The sequence below is a fragment of the Crocodylus siamensis genome, chromosome 1 (assembly GCF_052110815.1).
Source record: "Crocodylus siamensis isolate JL-2025a chromosome 1, ASM5211081v1, whole genome shotgun sequence".
Lineage (NCBI taxonomy): Eukaryota > Metazoa > Chordata > Crocodylia > Crocodylidae > Crocodylus > Crocodylus siamensis.
In genome coordinates, this window is record NC_143395.1 from 264,985,442 (window position 1) to 265,003,238 (window position 17,797).

Here is a 17,797-nt window from a genome sequence, read left to right on the forward strand (position 1 = left end):
GTTCAGAGGAGGGCCACCCGCTTGGTGGAGGGCAGCAGGACAGGCCCTATGAGGAGAGACTGAGGGACCTGAACCTGTTCAGCCTCAGCAAGAGGAGGCTGAGGGGGGACTTAGTGGCTGCCTACAAACTCATCAGGGGAGATCAACAGCAAATAGGTAGAGCCCTTTTCTCCCCAGCACCACCTGGGGTGACAAGGACCAATGGTAATAAGCTGATGGAGAATAGGTTTAGGCTGGAGATCAGAAGGCAATATTTTACAGTTAGGGTGTTCAAAATCTGGAGCCAACTTCCCAGGGAAGTGATGGTCGCCCCTACCTCAGGCAAATTCAAGAGGAGGTTGGATGATCACTTGTCTGGGGTCTTGTGAACCTAGGATTCATTCCTGCCTGTGGCAGGGGGTCAAGCTAGATGATCTGTTCAGGTCCCTCCTGACCCAGCTACTATAAAACTGTTGTAGGCACAGTACACTCATATTCTGTCTGCAGTGCATTAACAAAGGCAGATATCTGTTAAGGTCCTTGCTGCCTTGTCACTAATGGTTTATTCGAAGAAAAAATACTATTGCCTTCTTAACTCTACAGTTAATTTACTCAACTGTATCTAGGACAGTCAGGCTTCAAGTGTTTGAACTACAGAGAAGGCAACAGGTCGGCTGATAACCCAAGCTGTATCCTGTGACTGGGTGAGCAAGTCAACTCAAATTAAATTACCAGCAAATTTGAGTTTTTGTGTGTAAATAGGGCTCAAGTTTGGGTAACAGTTCAGTTACCTTGGCAAAAATAGACATTGCCAAACAAAGTGTGGATTGGGTATGGTGAGACGCATCCTCCCAAAGTCGTTTTGCTTTACTGGGTGCAACACACTTTGCTTGATGTGGGGCAGTGGGCAATGTGTTCGCCTTGCTTGGGGGGTGGGATTCCCTGTGTTCTTTGCTACCCTACACCTCCTTGCTGGGACCTGTACCTCTTGTGGAGGCATGGGTTAGCACAGGCCCGAGTGTAGTGGTGTTGGGTGGAAGGGACCTGGGGAATCCCTGGTACACTGAGACTCACGTCAAGCCATGTTTCTGCATGGAGGCATGGCTTGGTGTTGGTCCCAGCAGGCAGGCATGGGGCTGCATGCATAGTAGCATGGAGGTACTGGGTGCTGGGGATTCCCTCCACACCAGGACCTTTGTGGACTCCTCCCACGGTTTTGAGGCCCAATTCTGTGCAGTAATTCCTGGGACATTGGAACTTCTTAGTAGCATAAATTGTGCAGCTGAGAGCTGTTTTATTAGATTGATACAGCATATCTTTTTAACTTGTTAGTCAACAATTGTCTATGAATTCTCATTTGGAAAAAAAAATGGTTTCTTCTTCTGGTTGGACTGTAACAAAATAACTTCAGGAGGGCTGACATGATATGGGTTAATGATGCCAAAGGAAGTTTTGGTATCCAGAAAAGTAAGGTATGTTATAATGAGAAGAGAAATAAAAATGTCATTGTTGTTAAATAGAGACAAGGTATTGAGAATTTTATAACAGAGGTTCTTGTATGTTTCCAGTTCAAGCCGATGACATATTAGATGTGAAGTAGGAACTAACAGTTAAAGTTTTGATAGCCCGTGTTTTGTGGGAGGTCACCTTTAGCTAAAAATGGTCTCTTCTGACGTTAAAAATAATTCTGTGGCTCTCAAGTTCCAGCGTGCTTAGAAAGTAACTTGAGTTTGTTTCTTCAGGTTTTTCTCAAGTTAAAATATACAATAGTAATCTGAAAATCAAGTCTTTAAAATACCACATGGGATTCTTCTCAGTGAGTGTCGTATTAGCTCAGTTTATAGTTAAATATTTTTCTTTACCAGAAATGTTTTGGGATCTTGTGTTCAGGCTGGTTTATATCCTGATTCTGCATTTCCATAGACAAAAAAATTATGTGGGTCAGGTATTACCCTCAGTAACATCTCTGTTTAGCCAAAACTTCAGCAGAGTACCTAAAGTCCTGAAGAGGCTCATACGGAGCATCACTGAAGTATGGCTTTGACAAACTGTTTCTGGTCATATCGCTTAAATGTGAAATAAATTAATTAGCTTTACAAAGAAGAACTAAACTTGCAACATCTGTGCATCCAAGTTGGGTAATACTTCTAAGTTTTTATTCCTGCAAGTACAGTTCTGTAACAAAACCACTGTGTAATGCTACACGTAAATAAATCATGGAATTTGTTGTAGTTACATTAGTCGAAATACGGAAATCATGTTGAAAAATATGATGATGTTCCTAAATTGAGTCAATATGCCAAATTTAATAAAAACTGGGTAAGGTGTGGAATCCCCCTTTGTGGAATATTTTCTGATGTTCTAGTTAAATTTGTAATTTATGCTTCACTGCAGTATTTGACAAGTTGACTGTAATGCCTGTTGAGAGGCTTCATGTTAGTGCATCAGGTTATCTGTTCTGTGAACTTCTGTTAGACTTTTTGTTGGGCAAGAACCAAACTGTCAAACAAATATACAAAGCATTTTGTGATTTATGGTTGCATTTTCCTGTTCCCTGTTGGTATATAGACAGGAACACGAAAGGAAAAGTAAATGGAGGGAACAAGAAAGTTGCCTGAGAAAGTATAAACAAACTTGTTTTGGGTGTTACTTTTATTGGTTGGGAAAAAAAAAAAGACTTATTTTATCATCTGAAAATGTCCCTCAATGACCTATGTAACGTATACTGAATGGAAGCTGCCATTTTTATAATCAGATTTTTTTTGTACTATTATGTCTATATAGGGAAGGATAGATGATGGTTCATTTTTCTCTGAAAAACGTTTGGAAAGAATGTTTCAGAGAAGTTTATCAAGATCATTTTTTTTGTATGCAGTTTCAAATACGTGAGGGCTTACACCCAAACAGGGAAAAGGAGAGTCTCAAGGGGTAAAAGTATTGAAGGTTGGGCAGACATTACTCACATTTTGGTGCTGCCTCAAATTTCTAATGGAACAAACTTGTCAGATTCTGCTGAACCTCTGATTCGTGTAAAGGTATCCTTTGAAAGACCCACAGTGTTGAAGGTTTTAAAAACAGTTGATACATTTCCTACATGCTGTGTCCTACATTGGAAGAATTCTTATCTGACATGATGGTAGAAACTTCTGTAGTACAAAGCATCCTCAAATGCCTTCTTCTGTCTGTCTGATCTGTGCAAAGGTAGATATCTTGGTTGTGGCCTCAGTGAAATTGTTGCTGATATTAACCAGGACTTTGGGACTCTGATTTTATGAATAAATGAGTATACAAGGCATTTTGTTTTCAGATGGGATGTCCTTATTAGTCTATGAAACTGAAAGAAATATGAAGAAGGTAGTGGACATGTAGATATCCTAGGTGAGTGAGAAAAGACCTGGATGTGGTATGTAGCTCAGTGTTCTGTGTACTTTGACTCCTTTATTTCTTGCTTTGGTTTTTCACTTATTTCTTGTCCTGGATCTTGTTCCCTTTTCAAATGCACATTGGTTAAATAAATGTTACCAAGTATTACCTTTAAGTATGAAAGCTTTAGTCATCCTGTGTCAGATATTTGAGCTGTGTATTTTTCAAATTCAAAAAAGCATTTGAAAAAATTGTAGGATGTGTCAAACAAAGGTTAATTGCTTGTTGATATAATTTACATGGAGGCAGACTTTGCAAATTGTATGTCAAGTTTTACCAAATGAGTTGCTTAACAGGGTGTGTGAATATTTGCATTTTTCTTTGTGTGCTGTCTTACAGTGACTAGCTTAGCAGTATAATATGGAAATGATAAATTGTTTATCCCTTGAGATTATATATCATCTTATTTTTTGTGAGTGCAAAGCAGTGCTGTTTTTTAAGTAAGATTTAATATTTTTCTCTCTCTTTTTTCCAATGCTGGTGCGTTTTTCTTAAAATAATACTTTTTTTGGACTAAAATTGTACTATTTGATCAAATACTTTTAAGAGTATATAAATTGTTCATGTAGCTGTTGTCTAGGCTATGCATTTTTATTTTTACTTCGATAAATTTGTAATATCTAAACAGGCCGGTAGTTATCTTTAAAAATCAGTGATTATTTTTTAACTGCTAGTAAGTGGTTGAAATTTTTCTTCTGGTCTGAAAAAAGCCAACACTTTCAGTTGTTGACTAAAACACATTATGTATTTGGAAACTTTTTTTTACATCTTTTGTACCAGTCCAGATGCAACCAGATCACATCCTTGTAGCAAGAATAATCAAGCCAATGTAATGTCAGCCCAACTCTAATAATTATTGGTTGACTTCTGCAGTTTTCTGTCTGAAGACAGTATCCTATATAAATTTGAATTCAGCAGGTTTTCATTTTAAAATAACATCAAAGAGATTAACTTCTGACAGATTTGAGCCTCTGGTAAAGTTTGCCTTAAGCTATCAAATAGAAAATTGTCACCTTTTTGAAGGTTTTAAGCAGTGAAGAATTTTGACCTTTGAGGGAATAACAAAGAAAGCTTAGATCCCAAAAGGCAGAAGCGGGCAAGTAATTTTGAAGTAGTGGTCATAGTAGCTTAGGTACAGAATGGATCCCATGTAAATGGGTATGAGAGAGTTCAGAACTTTCTGTGTATATCTTTTTCAAGATATCTTTGAATTTGGTGTCTCCACATTATCAATGTCTAATTTGATGAGAGAAAAAGATGATTATCTCACTACTGGACTGTTTAGATTGTATACCTCAGCAAACCCATTTCTGTACACAAGTACATATTTCTTTATCTCATTGCTTCTGTGGAAAAGTTATTTATTTATCTGAATTCACCTAAGATTTAAAAAAAATAGCTGATTAAGATCAGACCTTGATCTAGAACAGCATTTTTGTCAAATTGTTTATTGCATTCAGCAAGCTATATTTTTTGTTTTAAAAGAAAGCATGTCATTAGGTATGTTGGTTGTAGCCGTGTTGGTTTAAAGACATAGGCAGACAAGGTTCTTTGGGTAAATGTGATTTTCTTTATTAGACCAACTAAATAGTTGGAAAAATTATTCTTTGCAAGCTTTCAGGTACAAACACCCTTCTTCAGGCCCAGGGAGAGTTTGTTGTTGCTTTGTATGCTCTCTTGGGTGGACTGGAAGTCAGTATGCACATTGGCTTCCATTCAACCCAGGAGAGCACACAAAGAAACATCACACTCTCCCTACCTGAAAGCTTGCACCTAACAATTTTTCCAACTATTTAGTTGGTCTAATAAAAGATGCTATATTTACCCAAAGAACCTTGTCCGCCTATGCCACTAGGTATGTACTTAAAACGTTTGCACTTAATTTAGGAATGGAACAATTTCAACATGATTAGGTTACAGAGAGTGGTATTTATTTGTGGACCAGATCATTTCAATATCACTAGTTTTTGCTTCATTTCTTGTGGCAAAAATATGCTGAAACTTTGCTGAGGCAAATTTAGTATTAACCAAACATTTCACTTTTACAGATCGCAAGTGTAATGTAGAGGTTCACAGCAGTGTTAATATTTTATGTTCTAATTGCACCTTTAAAATTCAGCTTTCCTTGGTTACCTTTAAGAGGGGTAACAAAACTTGAAAATTCCCTTTCTATCAGAAAAATTCACACCTATTTCTGGTGATGATAACGTCTTGGGTTATTTAAATGAGCTGACAGAAGGTCCTATTTTTTTGTTCAGCTTATGTATTGGGCATTTCTCTGATCATCAACAAATGGTAAGAGTTGTGCTTGTGCGAGCTCGCATGCATTGCAACAATCAGATTGGTGAATTATCAGTTTGGACTTGGCATGTCTCATTTTCCCAGGACCCTACATAGGATAAGGAAGCATTTTTGTGTTTTGAGCCTTTTCCACATCTTAGAGGCAAATGGTCATAGCATAGAAAACCTGGAAGCTCTAGATCTTTGTATAGAGCTGGGAAGCAGTGGTAGTTGGGTGAGCTAACAGATACTGTTTGCTTATCTGAGATCTTAAGGAAGTACTGAGAAGGAGTTTTAAAAAGTTGATACTTTAACATTGCTGCTACCTTAAACAGGTAAGGTGCCAGAAGAAGATACAAAGGAGATGAAAGTGGTGGGTAGAGAGGTAGGCTTGAGCATATTTTGTGCTATGCTTGAACCTGGCCAATTTATTTTTCTAAAGCTGCTTAAAAATAATGTAGCAATTGAGCAGAAAACTTGTTTGTATGGTGTTTGCTGTCCTGTAAATCACCAGGTGAGTTGTACAGAAACTCCTGTTGCTAATATCAATGGAGAGCTTGTTTGAGGATATGGAGGTTCATTCATAGCAGGATAGATAAGTCAGATGCTTTGGATGTCCATTTGCTTGATTTGCTTTGCTTTTGGATTCACCTGAACATTTGTTAGGCCAGGTGTTAAATCTGCTTGCAGTGTTCTACCATGAGAATTGTGATTAAGGCAAAAATTGTATTATTCAAGTACTTTGTGTGCATCCCAGTGTTGGAGAGGGCATATCTGTTTGTGTGTGTATATATGTATGTATATGTAGTGTGTGTGTGTACACCTCACCTGCTCAAGCTTTTGAATAGCTGTGTCTGCATGATTCTTTCAGGTTCTGCCATTATAAAAGGAAGATTTGAGAGACATGGTTATAGATGGCTATACAGGGGCCACAGCAGCCCTTTAGGCAGAAACAGATAAATCTGATCTAGGGCTGTGGTGTTTCACTTTGCTAGGAAGGTCCAGATGAACATTGATGATCCAATTTGCAAGTGGACTGACTTGGTACTGTGAGTCAGGGGTTGTCAACCAGGCATATGCATCTGGCCACCTGGAGCTACAGTCATCGAAGAAGTTTAAAAACACCTGCTGTAAGTGATGAAATGCTACATTTTTGAAGGATTTCAGGGATATATAAGGTTCTTGTGTATTTCCAGCTCAGCCAAACAGTGAATGCTATTTAGGTATACCTTTCATAGAACTCATAGACTTCATCTGACTTCATCCTGCATACTTGCCCAAGAAGTGACTTTGTTATTTCAGAAGGTGTTTTTCTCTGTCCTTATCTTGCATCATTCTCCAGTCCAGATGTAACAGGTATGACATTTGATTAGGGTGACACACCAAAACAAGTGCAAAGAAACTGGTTTTCAAGTCAACACAGTTTTCATTCCATAGGACTTTGGCTGGAAAATAGTTGCTGAACATCACTGCTCTCATTAATTTTCTTTCTTGAACCCCTGTCACTCCTTGCCTCTCCAGGGCCACTTTATTTTGTATAGGGAGCACTATAATTCGGGCTTCAGGGGAAAGCTTGAAATTGAATGTTTCCCCCAAAGCCCTGGAAAACTGTGTTTTGGTTAGAAATGGCCTGAAACTGTGTGGGGAGAGAGGGTGGGGAAAAAAGTTTAAAAGAAGAAAAGCAAACTTAACTGTCAGTACAGAAAATAAAGGCAGCAGCCAGAAACAATGTGGAAGCCCCATGTGTTTTCAGGGGCAGCCTAGAACAGGTTGAGCCCCAATCAGATTGTTCAGTTCCCCATTTTGGTGGGGAGTTTATAAGCCCTGCCCAGAACAGAGCAGGTAAATACCCAGGGGCCCCAGGCATAGGCATGCCAGGTGCCTGCCCCCACAGCCAGGTGTGGGGCATAGGGTGCTCCCACCACAGGGGCTTTCCCTTGTGCGGGATGGCTCTCTTGAGCTCTGCTTTGCTTTGCTGCGGCACCTGAGCAGAGAGGAATTTCCCCTTCCCCTTCTCTGTACGGTGGGGCGGAGCAGAGCCCAGGAGACGGGTGCCAGAGGGGGGAAGCCCCTACAGTAGGGGTACCATGTACCCTATGCCTAGCTTTGGGGGTAAGCATCTGGCATGGGTCTCCTGAGCCCCATGCAGAGAAGGCAAAGGCAAAATTTCCCTTGTCTCCCATGCAGCAGCAGAGCAAAGGAGGGCTCAAGAGACCCTGTGTCAGGCCAGGGGAAGTCCCTGCCCCACACCCAGCTGTGGGGCCAGGTACCTGGCAGGGGGGAACCCTCCCCCCCCCCCCCCCCCCGTCCTAGCCTCATGCCAGTCACTCCACATCCAGCCAGCTAAGCAAAGCCTTGGCTGGAATGATATAGTTGGGGCCGATCCTGCTTTGAAGCAGGGGATTGAATTAGTTGACCTCCTGAGGTCCCTTCAACCCTGAATGTCTATGATTCTGTTTCAGCATTTTGCACAGTGCAAGCTGAAAAGATTTTTTTTTGCACCGGTCCTGGAAGCACTGCAATACCAGGTCAATGCATGGAGTGGACGGAGCACGCTCTGGTTCCACCAACCAATACCAGAAAGAATCTGCTCAATATAAACCTCCTGTGGATGATCAAGAGCAGCATGAAGACGCCCCATGTAGCAAAGAAAATTTCTTCTATGGATCGAGTGAAGCAGTTTCTTGCAGGCACTCTTCATACAGACAGTGGCAAGCTCTTCTGCTCCTCATGTAATGTGACTCCGGATCTGATGAGAAAAATAGTATCGACTGCTATTTAGAGTCAGAAGTAGAATCAGAAGATGGTGGCACACATCCAGGAGGGCCTTGCGGGGGAATGCATGCTCAGAGGCAACCAACATGGGTTCATCAGTGGCAGGTCTTGTCAGACCAACCTGGTGGCCTTTTACGATCAGGTCACCAAATCATTAGACGCAGGGGTTGCTGTGGATGTAGTCTTTTTGGACTTCCGGAAGGCTTTCGACACTGTCTCTCACCGTGTCCTCATCAAAAAGCTGGGAGACTGTGGGGTCGATGCCCACACGGTCAAATGGGTCGCCAACTGGTTGGAGGGCCGCACCCAGAGGGTGGTAGTGGATGGGTTCTTCTCGACCTGGAAGGATGTGGGCAGTGGGGTTCCGCAGGGCTCGGTCCTCGGGCCCGCACTGTTCAACATCTTCATCAGTGACTTGGATGACGGGGTAGAAAGCACCCTGTTCAAGTTTGCTGATGACACTAAGATGTGGGGGGATGTGGGCGCACTAGAAGGGTGCAATAGGCTACAAGCTGACCTTGACAGGTTGCAACGGTGGGCGGATGAGAATAGGATGGGGTTTAACACTGATAAGTGCAAGGTGTTGCACATGGGGAGGAAGAACCGGCACCACACTTACAGGTTGGGGAACTCCCCTCTTGCCAGCACGGAGACGGAAAAGGATCTTGGAGTCGTCATTGACTCCACGATGAACATGGGCCGGCAGTGTGGGGAGGCAGTCAAGAAGGCCAACCGTACCCTGTCATGCATCCACAGATGCATCTCGAGCAGGTCCAGGGAGGTGATCCTCCCCCTCTATGCGGCACTGGTCAGGCCGCAGCTGGAGTACTGCGTCCAGTTCTGGGCGCCACACTTCAAGAGGGACGTGGACAATATGGAAAGAGTTCAGAGGAGGGCCACTCGTATGATCAGGGGTCAGCAGGGCAGGCCTTATGAGGAGAAGCTACGGGACCTGAACCTGTTTAGCCTCCACAAGAGAAGGTTAAGGGGGGACCTTGTGGCCTGCTACAAACTGGTCAGGGGGGATCAGCAGGTATTGGGGGAGTCCCTGTTCCCCCGTGCGCTGCCAGGAGTGACCAGGAATAACGGTCACAAACTGGCGGAGGGTAAGTTTAGATTAGATATTAGGAGGCGCTACTTCACAGTCAGGGTGGCTAGGGCCTGGAACCAGCTTCCAGGGGAAGTGGTGCAGGCTCCTAGCCTGGGGATTTTTAAAAGGAAGTTAGATGAGCACCTGGCCGGGGTCATCTGACCCCGGTGCTCTTTCCTGCTAAGGCAGGGGGTCGGACTAGATGATCTACCTAGGTCCCTTCCGACTCTAGCTACTATGAAACTATGAAACTATAAGTACACCCTGAAAAACACCTGTAATTGGCTCCTGCGAGCCTGCAGGAAGCATACTTTTCTCCCTGCCAGAGCCTGAATTACAGTGGTCCTAATTATGTAAATCTTCTTCAAAAGGTGGCGTCATTGCTTCTACTTGGGTACTTTATCATTACAGATAAGAAAGAGGATCTTCATTGGATCCTGTTCTTGAGCAGACTGAACAGGTACACATACCAGTTCAGATTCAGGATAATATTTTCCTCCATCATGCTGTCTATAAGCTTTTGAATGGTTTGCTTGCTTGTAGGATGCTTATTGCTATATTGCCATCCATCCAGTCCTCAGCAAGTACATCAGATTTACAATGGGACTAACTTACTACTAGTACAGAGTGCTTCCCATTTGATTTTTCTACTGCTGTGAGCCTCTCTAGTAAATGTTTTGCCTTTGTAGTGACATGCGAAATGTATTCATGTTTTGGTTAACTTTATTTACTAAAGTAGTTAAGTGGGTTGATGCTTCTTCCTCCTCATTCCCAATGCAACAAAAATGATCAAACTACAGAGACTGCTGTTTATGCAAGGGTATGCACTTAGTCAGGAACTGGCAGTGAACTAAGAGATGTTCTCTATGAAGCAGTCTAACACCATCCCTCTACAAGGGAGTCAAAAGACATCAGAAGGATGATCCCTTTGTGTCAGAATGAATGAATGCTGATCTGACAGCTGTACCAGAAAGACAGACAAGTGTAGCACAGGGGTTTTCAGCCTTTTTTGGTTGGTGTACCCCCAGCAACGGGTCAAGAAGCGGGGAGTCCCCTCGTGGCCAGTTGACAAGTGGTGGGAGAGGCTTGGTCTCCTGGCATCTGACTAATGACCAGGAGGTCCCCTGTGCACCAGTGGTGGCAAAACATGGAGTGCTGGCGGCGTGCAATGGCAGAAGCACTGGTAAAAACAAGTGCTGGTGGTGTGCAGCAGCGCAAAGTGTTGGTGGCCTTGCCCCCTGCTTCTTCCTGCTGCTGACATGTACCTGCTGGGGCCTTTCCAAGTATGCATACCCCTGATTGACAACCCCTGCTGTAGTAGAACAATTTAACCTCCTTGGACATGCCATTGCTGACCTCCGAGTGATTGTTCTTAGATGACAAAACTTTAAAAATGGACATGTGGAACAAAAATAATTTACAGACTGGATTGTATTAAGTATGATGTAAACTAGGGGTGCTTAACTCCTGGCCCACAGAGCCATGGCATCTGGCCTGTGGGAATGCCCACAGGTCGGGCAATTTGGTGGCAGGGGAACAGTGGCAATACTGCCACCTTCCCCTGCTGCTAAATTCCCAAGCCCCTGGCAGCAGATCAAAGTTGGGGCATGCCCCCTACCTGCCATGGCCAGATTTGGCCTTGTACTCCCTTCCCCCCCGCCCCAGTGGGGAGAACTATTGTAGCCATGATGGGCAAGGAAATGTATGAGATGAGGATTTCTTTTGTGATGCCTTTAGTGGGTATATTGGGAGAGATCTTGGACATAGAGGATTGTATTTTATGCCTGAAAGCTTGTCCAGTATCTCTCCCAACGAAGCAGTCTGTCCAGTAAAAATATTACAAAAACACCCTTGTCTCGTTCAGAAATCTAAACTGGTGTGGACTTCCTCCTTCACGTTCCTATGGGGATTGTTACCTGTTTCCTCAAAAGTTGTAGGGATGGAAGGGCCAAGAAGCGACAATAGGCCATTGGCGGGAAAGAAGCAAGAGAAATTGCAGTCCAGGAAAAAAAACAAAAAACCTTCTAGCTATTTTTCCCCCTCATTTCTGTTAAAATGAAAATGAATGCTTTGTTTGAACAAGTCCCCTGTTCTATTCTCTAAAACATTCTAAATTCTTTTCTTTTCTTTTCTTTTTTTTTTTTTTTTTAATATCTTGTTTTCCTCGTGTTAAATGTGTTTGGAGAAATGACCTGGAGGCAAGTTTTTCTGTTTTTGTTTTTTTTAAAGTCCTGTGAAGTGTCAGAGGAAAGCAGCTAGCAAGGATGTTTGGTTTGCTTGTTTATAGTTTTATACAGTGTGTCTGAGTCTCAGGAAAAAGCTGTGACATAAATTGTGAAATCTGTGGTTTTATGTTACCGAGTACAAATTCTCAATAGTACAGAAGTGTATTACAGTGAAAAGTGGGCTTTATTTTTTTTTTAATGTGGCTGTGGTAAATCTGTGCTTTTGGGTTACTTTACATACATTTGCTTGAGGTTCATCTTTGTCATAATGTTAGTCTTCAGTTCATTTGAAGAACTGAGGTGACTGTTACAATTTAGCCATAGTTAATAGTAGTTCTTACTATCAGTATTTGGAGGTAGGCTTGAAATGTTGATTTGTGATCCAGAATTTTTTTTTTTTTTTAAACCACCATGGTTTGTCGTATTGGCAGTAGTAGAAATGCTTATGAATGTTGCTGCATACTTATAACCTGTACTCATTTTTAAATGAAGCTGTTCATGATACAAGCTACTTGGTCTGTTCAGAATATAAAAACGTGCATGTGTAAGGGGAGAGTATTTGGGCCTGCTAAGACTATTCTTTTCCCAAGTGTTTCTGTATTGTCCACTGTTCATATAGCTGTCCATTTAGCGTAGATCAGTAGTTTGCATCCATTGCTGTAAGTAACATATCAAACCCAACCTTATATAGCAAAGTGTTTCTGCTGAGGAGCTCTACTGCAGAGGTATCATGTGGTAGTGTTAAATAATCATTCATAGTGACTAGTTTTAATTAGTTAATAATTAGTTTTATTAAACTAATATTGAAGTACACCAACAAAGAAAGTAGTCTGGACAATTTTACCTGTCACTTGTTTAGATAGCTGTTTGACAAGGTGCATAAATTCATTATCTAATTATCTGGCATTGTCTGTAGCAGGGGTGTCAGTTACTCTGGGCCTTGATCTAGATCAACGTTGTGGGGTTCTTTGCGGGCTGGATCTGGACTGTGGCAGCGCAGCCCCAGTGTGACTGTGTCCCAGCTTTCAGTATGGCATAGATCCTGATTTTCTGTGTTTAAAAATCTCAAATTCTCTCATTAAAATCCCCAAAATCTGCATTTTTCTGCAATTAAAATGAAACGCTGAGAGAGAGATCAGTTGAACACAATGTTTTGTTGATATGTTTACCACTTTAATCCAGTTTGCAAGTCTACCAGTGCCTCAATCATTGAATTATAATAAATTCTGAATACCTTTGTATTTTGGCATTTGATTTTGGTTTTTTATAATGGAATATCTCAGCTCTCTCTGCCTCCTTCACTTACCAGGATGCAGGTCCTGCTGCATCTGTCCCCACCACTGCTTTGTAGTTCTGAGCAGCCAGTATATGCCAGTGACCTGCCATTGCTGTTGCCATGATAGTTGCCTCTCACTCCCAAGCCACAGCTCCCTGGTTCTGCCAGTGCCCCTCGCTCATAACTCACAGCTCCCCAGCTCTACCAGTGCCCTCTCTCCTGACCCACTGCGCCCTATCCCCAGGCTGCAGCCCCCCAGTGTATGGAGAAGGGGGAGTATGGACACGGGTGGGAGGGCATGTGCACCCCCAAGGTCTCTGTTCCCACAGCAGGGTGTGGGGCTGCAGATGGATGGATCAGCTCCAGGGGGCTGTCTCTGCAGGCCAGCACATGATACCCAGCTTGGGAGGGAGCACTGTGTGCTGCCATGGCTGCCAGGATGAGGTGCAGTGGTTGCAGCAGCATGGTGTTGTGCCCCCTGGTGTGGGCAGGGGGTGCCTTCAGAGGAGAAAATTCATGTTTTTCCGCAGCAAATAGAAAACCTGGATCCCTGATTTGATGAGTTCTACCCCTGAAGTCCCAGCCAGGTGACGTGGCTCCACAAGCTGGATCAGGCCCATCAGCCACGATGTTAATTGCAGAGCAACTCTCTATTAAATATTTACTGGTTTATAATATTCAGTAAGATCTCTGAAGACAGCTTTTGCAGCATATTGTTGAAACAAATGTTCCCACATTTTTGCTAGCATTTCACTGAGAGAAATTTCTGTGCATTGAGGTGTAATTTTTAAAAAGAAAATAGATAAAGAGAAACGTAGGAAGAAATATTGTTTGTGTCTTACTCAACTGTCAAATCGTAAAATGGGAAAAAGTTAATCCTATGTTGGTGGCACGAATTTGATTCTCAGTTTTAGTAAATAATTTGCTACTAAATAGGCAGTAGTGTTGTTGATTTTTAAAAAAAAATCACCGTGTGTAACTGAGTTTTCCAGTGATACTTTAATTATCAGAAAAGTTAATTTATGTGTTGTGATGAGATAATTTGTATACTAATGTTTTTTTAATTACATTGAATGCAGGTTGTATTAACACTGACCATGTTAAAACTCTACTATGTAGCAGTGCTGTTTAACATGACTCAGTTTTTTGCAGTAATTACAGAATTATGAAATGTAATTGTCCTTGCTTCAGTTATTACCTTTCATTCTGGAAAAGGGGTGAGCTTGTGTTTTAGTGCCTGCTTCCAGGGTTTCTTTCTCTCTCTTTTTTTTTTTTTTTTTTAGTCTACTGATTGTCTAATGTAAAATGCATTAAATAATTCATGAAATAGGGACTGTGCACCTCACCATCCTTCTCTTCAGGGCTTCCCTTACCACTGGGCTTTTCGTCATGCTACCTCTTGCTTGTTCTTTTGGCTTCTTAGCTCTTGCGTTGCCATCTGCACAGTGGTCCAGATTCAACTGGCATGGTTTATAAGCCTGATGGTTAGGACATAGTCTTGGGAAGTGGAAGATGTAGTGTCCTCTTAAGGCTGAGGAAGGCATAGAGCCGGGTCTCCCACTTCTAAACTTGTGCTGTGACCACCACTAGTTTACTAGTGGTTACAGTAACCTCATGCTGTAACCTCTTGGCAAAGTGGGAACATTCACTGGATATGGACAAATGTAGGTACTTTGAGAGGAAGGGGAGCTGCTGCTATTTTGATCTACTTAGCGACTCTAAACTAGGTTGCTATAGCACCTTAAGATGCCATAAAGTCCTTTTAAGGGTGCCACTCAATATTGGGACTTAGACATTGTTTATAATATAAACCCAGAGATTTCAAATAGGAATCCAGTGTCAGAAACAGTCCAAACTGTCATCATGGTCTGAGTTATTTAGAATGCAAGAATTGCTCTACTATTTTTTTTATAGGAAAAAACGAGTGAAACAGAAGACCTGGCATTTTCTCAGGGGTTCCTTGAGTCTAAAATGGCTGAGCTCTAAGGTACATTTGTGGTATCCGGTAGTGATACAGGTTAGCTTGATTGTCCCAGTATCTGACATGGAATAAAATAAGGCTAAAGTAGGAGTGGGTTTGCCAGAGTTGTATTGTTGCAGAATCATGCAGAATTGCATCCTTATAGCTTGTGTTGGTATCTTTTGGTAGCCGTACAGTTATTACATCTGTCTATAACCATTCCTTGCCTGATTTTTCTTTTGTGCTCCCCTCCTCCCTCTCTTGAGTAAAAGTGACCATTGGTGCTGTGCTTCCTGCTGAATTCAATGCAGTTGATGCATAGTAGGCATGCACAGAGGCATGTAATGGACTGAGGCACCTCTCCAGCTTTGATCTGGATTCCAGATTAAATTAACCCGAGTTAGGTGCCTACCTGTTTGAACTGGCTTATTGCTGAGCATGCTCAGAAGATGAAGTGATCTTTTTGGGCTCAGATGGAGGTACCTAATGAATTTATGTGCCCAAGTGGTTTTGCAGCGGCTGGGGTGGAATTCATTTGAATCACTTTTTGTGATGTAGGTGCTTAAGGAGAATTTAAGTCATGTTTAGGTGCATAATTGACTGATTTGGATCTGTCCCCAGCATTTCTGCACAATCGAATTGCAGGATAATAACCTAACTTGGTATTTTTCTCTTTACATTTCTGGTACGCTGGAGGAATGATCTTTAAATTATTAAAATTTGAAGTAGTTTTCTTGAGTAACGAGCAATGTCAAAATGTTTAAAGTAATTTTAAGTTGTATATGAAAAATTAACTTGGAAGTAAAATATAATAGTTTACATGACAGTAGAGGACAGGTGGATCCCTGAGCCTACAAGTTTTTGTGCATCACAGTTAATTTCTCATGAGAGTCAATCTAGATAAATCCCAGGAGCCTCTTGGTGCAGGGTGATATTTTGCATCACAGCCATACATTTGCAGATCCTAGCGTTGGGGATGTATTAGTTGTGCCTCTGTGTATAAAGACTCCTTTAGCAGCTTCTCTTTTTCACCTGTCTCATTGCAGTAGTTGGAAAACCCTTTTCACTTAAAGTAATAACATGCAAGGGATAGATGTAGCATTGTACCCGGTTGTCATTAGCATCTCAGCCTGAATGACTAGATAGCTGTATACAGTTGGGTAAATTGAAAGGTGTCGTTGGTCTTTAATATGAGTCTGGAGCAAGGCTCAAATAGGCACTTCTGGAGCTATAGCAAGAACCCTTTTAATTGCTTTTCCACTGCATTGTTTCATTATTTTGTGTAATGTGTAACTTGTTAAATTCTGTACATTCTGCAATTCTGAATAACTCAAGAACTGTGAACAACTCATTTGAATGGTGTGGGGGTGGGTGGCTCCCACTGCTACATGCACCCTGGGAGGGCATGGGGGCGCATTTGCCTCCAGATCTGCGCACAGGGCGAGGGCAGGCTGCCAATGTGGGCTGGGACCAGGGCTGCTCAGGGCTGTTCCTGGTGGGGGATTGGGCCATGCTGTGCTTGAGGCAGATGGCAACAGCTCTGGGAGGCAGCTACAGATAATTTTTGGGTGGCTGCAGCCCCCCCATAGGCTCCCTCCTAACGCTTCTCCTGACCCCAGCCCTCAACAGCAGCCCGCTCTTGCCCTGTGTGCACACCTGGGGCCACCCCCCCATGCCCTCCAGATGAACCGCTTGTGGCTCCGTCCCATGCCTCACCCCACCCCAGCTGGGCAGTGCCTACCTCTGCCCCATTCCCACCCTTACCGCAGGGGACTCCATTTGTCCCCCCATGCCCCTTCTGTCCTCCCACCCCTTCCCCCATAACAGATTTACCAGCTAGTTGCTACTCCCCATGCTGTGAGGCTGTATGTTGGCTGTCGGATTGATATCAGCTGATATGGCTCGTTAAAAATTGGCCATAGATATTGGCCCAAAAAATCTCTATCGGTGTACCCCTAAAGGTTACATTAATATATTGTCTCAAATAGTATATAATTAGAAGAAATAATTCCTATTCCATGATGATATCTTTGCACTTTAATGCATCTCAAATTAAAACTATTGTTTCATAGATTTATTTTTATAAAAAGCATCTTAACAAAATAAAGAATATAATTAAATCAAAAGAAATCTGATTTAAACAAAAAGTCTGATTTTTATTTTAAAAAATCATTGATTTTTATCTACCCTGACTCCTTTTTAGGTTTTTAAAGATCTATCACTGGTTGAGAAGAAAACAGGTGCCCTACAGATCTCCAAAACATATTTTCATATTTTTACAACAGTATTAAGAGGGACCTAAAATAAACCTATAGTAGATGGTGTCCCTTCAGGTTTCAGAAAAGGCTAGTTCAAGAGCCTGGGTTTCCTGCTCCCTTCCCTTTTTCTTCTTAGTGTCCATTTTTGGAGTGGGGCTTCACTGTGAGCAGAAAACAGTTTTCCTTGCAGTCCAGCCTCTGCAGGGTTGCCTCAGTTCCCTTTGCTTTGAGTGGGAAAGGAGTCGGACAGGAAGGAAAGCAGTCTTCTTCACCCTGTCTCTCCTGTGCGTGTGCACCAACACTTAACTGAGGTGATTGAAGCTACAAGGGCAGTATGCCAAATGCAAATTGGCTCCTGAATCCTTCTAACTCATGCTGGCAGCAGTTCATCAGATTGTAGCGCATTGCTGCCTCCTCAAAATCCCTTTCCAATTTTTTGCAGAGTGATGAATGCAATACGGATGCTGTCAACACCAGAATGTTGCAAGACCAGCTGCTCGTTCTTTAATAGCTCCACCCAGATCCCTACTT

The 17,797-nt window shown here is 42.4% G+C and overlaps 1 protein-coding gene across 8 annotated transcripts in view; it reads left to right on the forward strand.

The window, feature by feature from the left end:
• Nucleotides 1–17,797, forward strand: part of TAB3 (TGF-beta activated kinase 1 (MAP3K7) binding protein 3) — a 105,213-nt gene that overhangs the window by 2,988 nt on the left and 84,428 nt on the right. Inside the window, exon 2 of one of the 8 annotated variants that reach the window (XM_090061856.1) lies at nucleotides 3,287–3,357. The exons of the other annotated variants lie outside the window; for them this stretch is intronic. The gene's annotated coding sequence lies outside the window, so the exon portion shown is untranslated. The remainder of the gene's footprint in view (nucleotides 1–3,286; nucleotides 3,358–17,797) is intronic. 8 annotated transcript variants of the gene reach the window in all.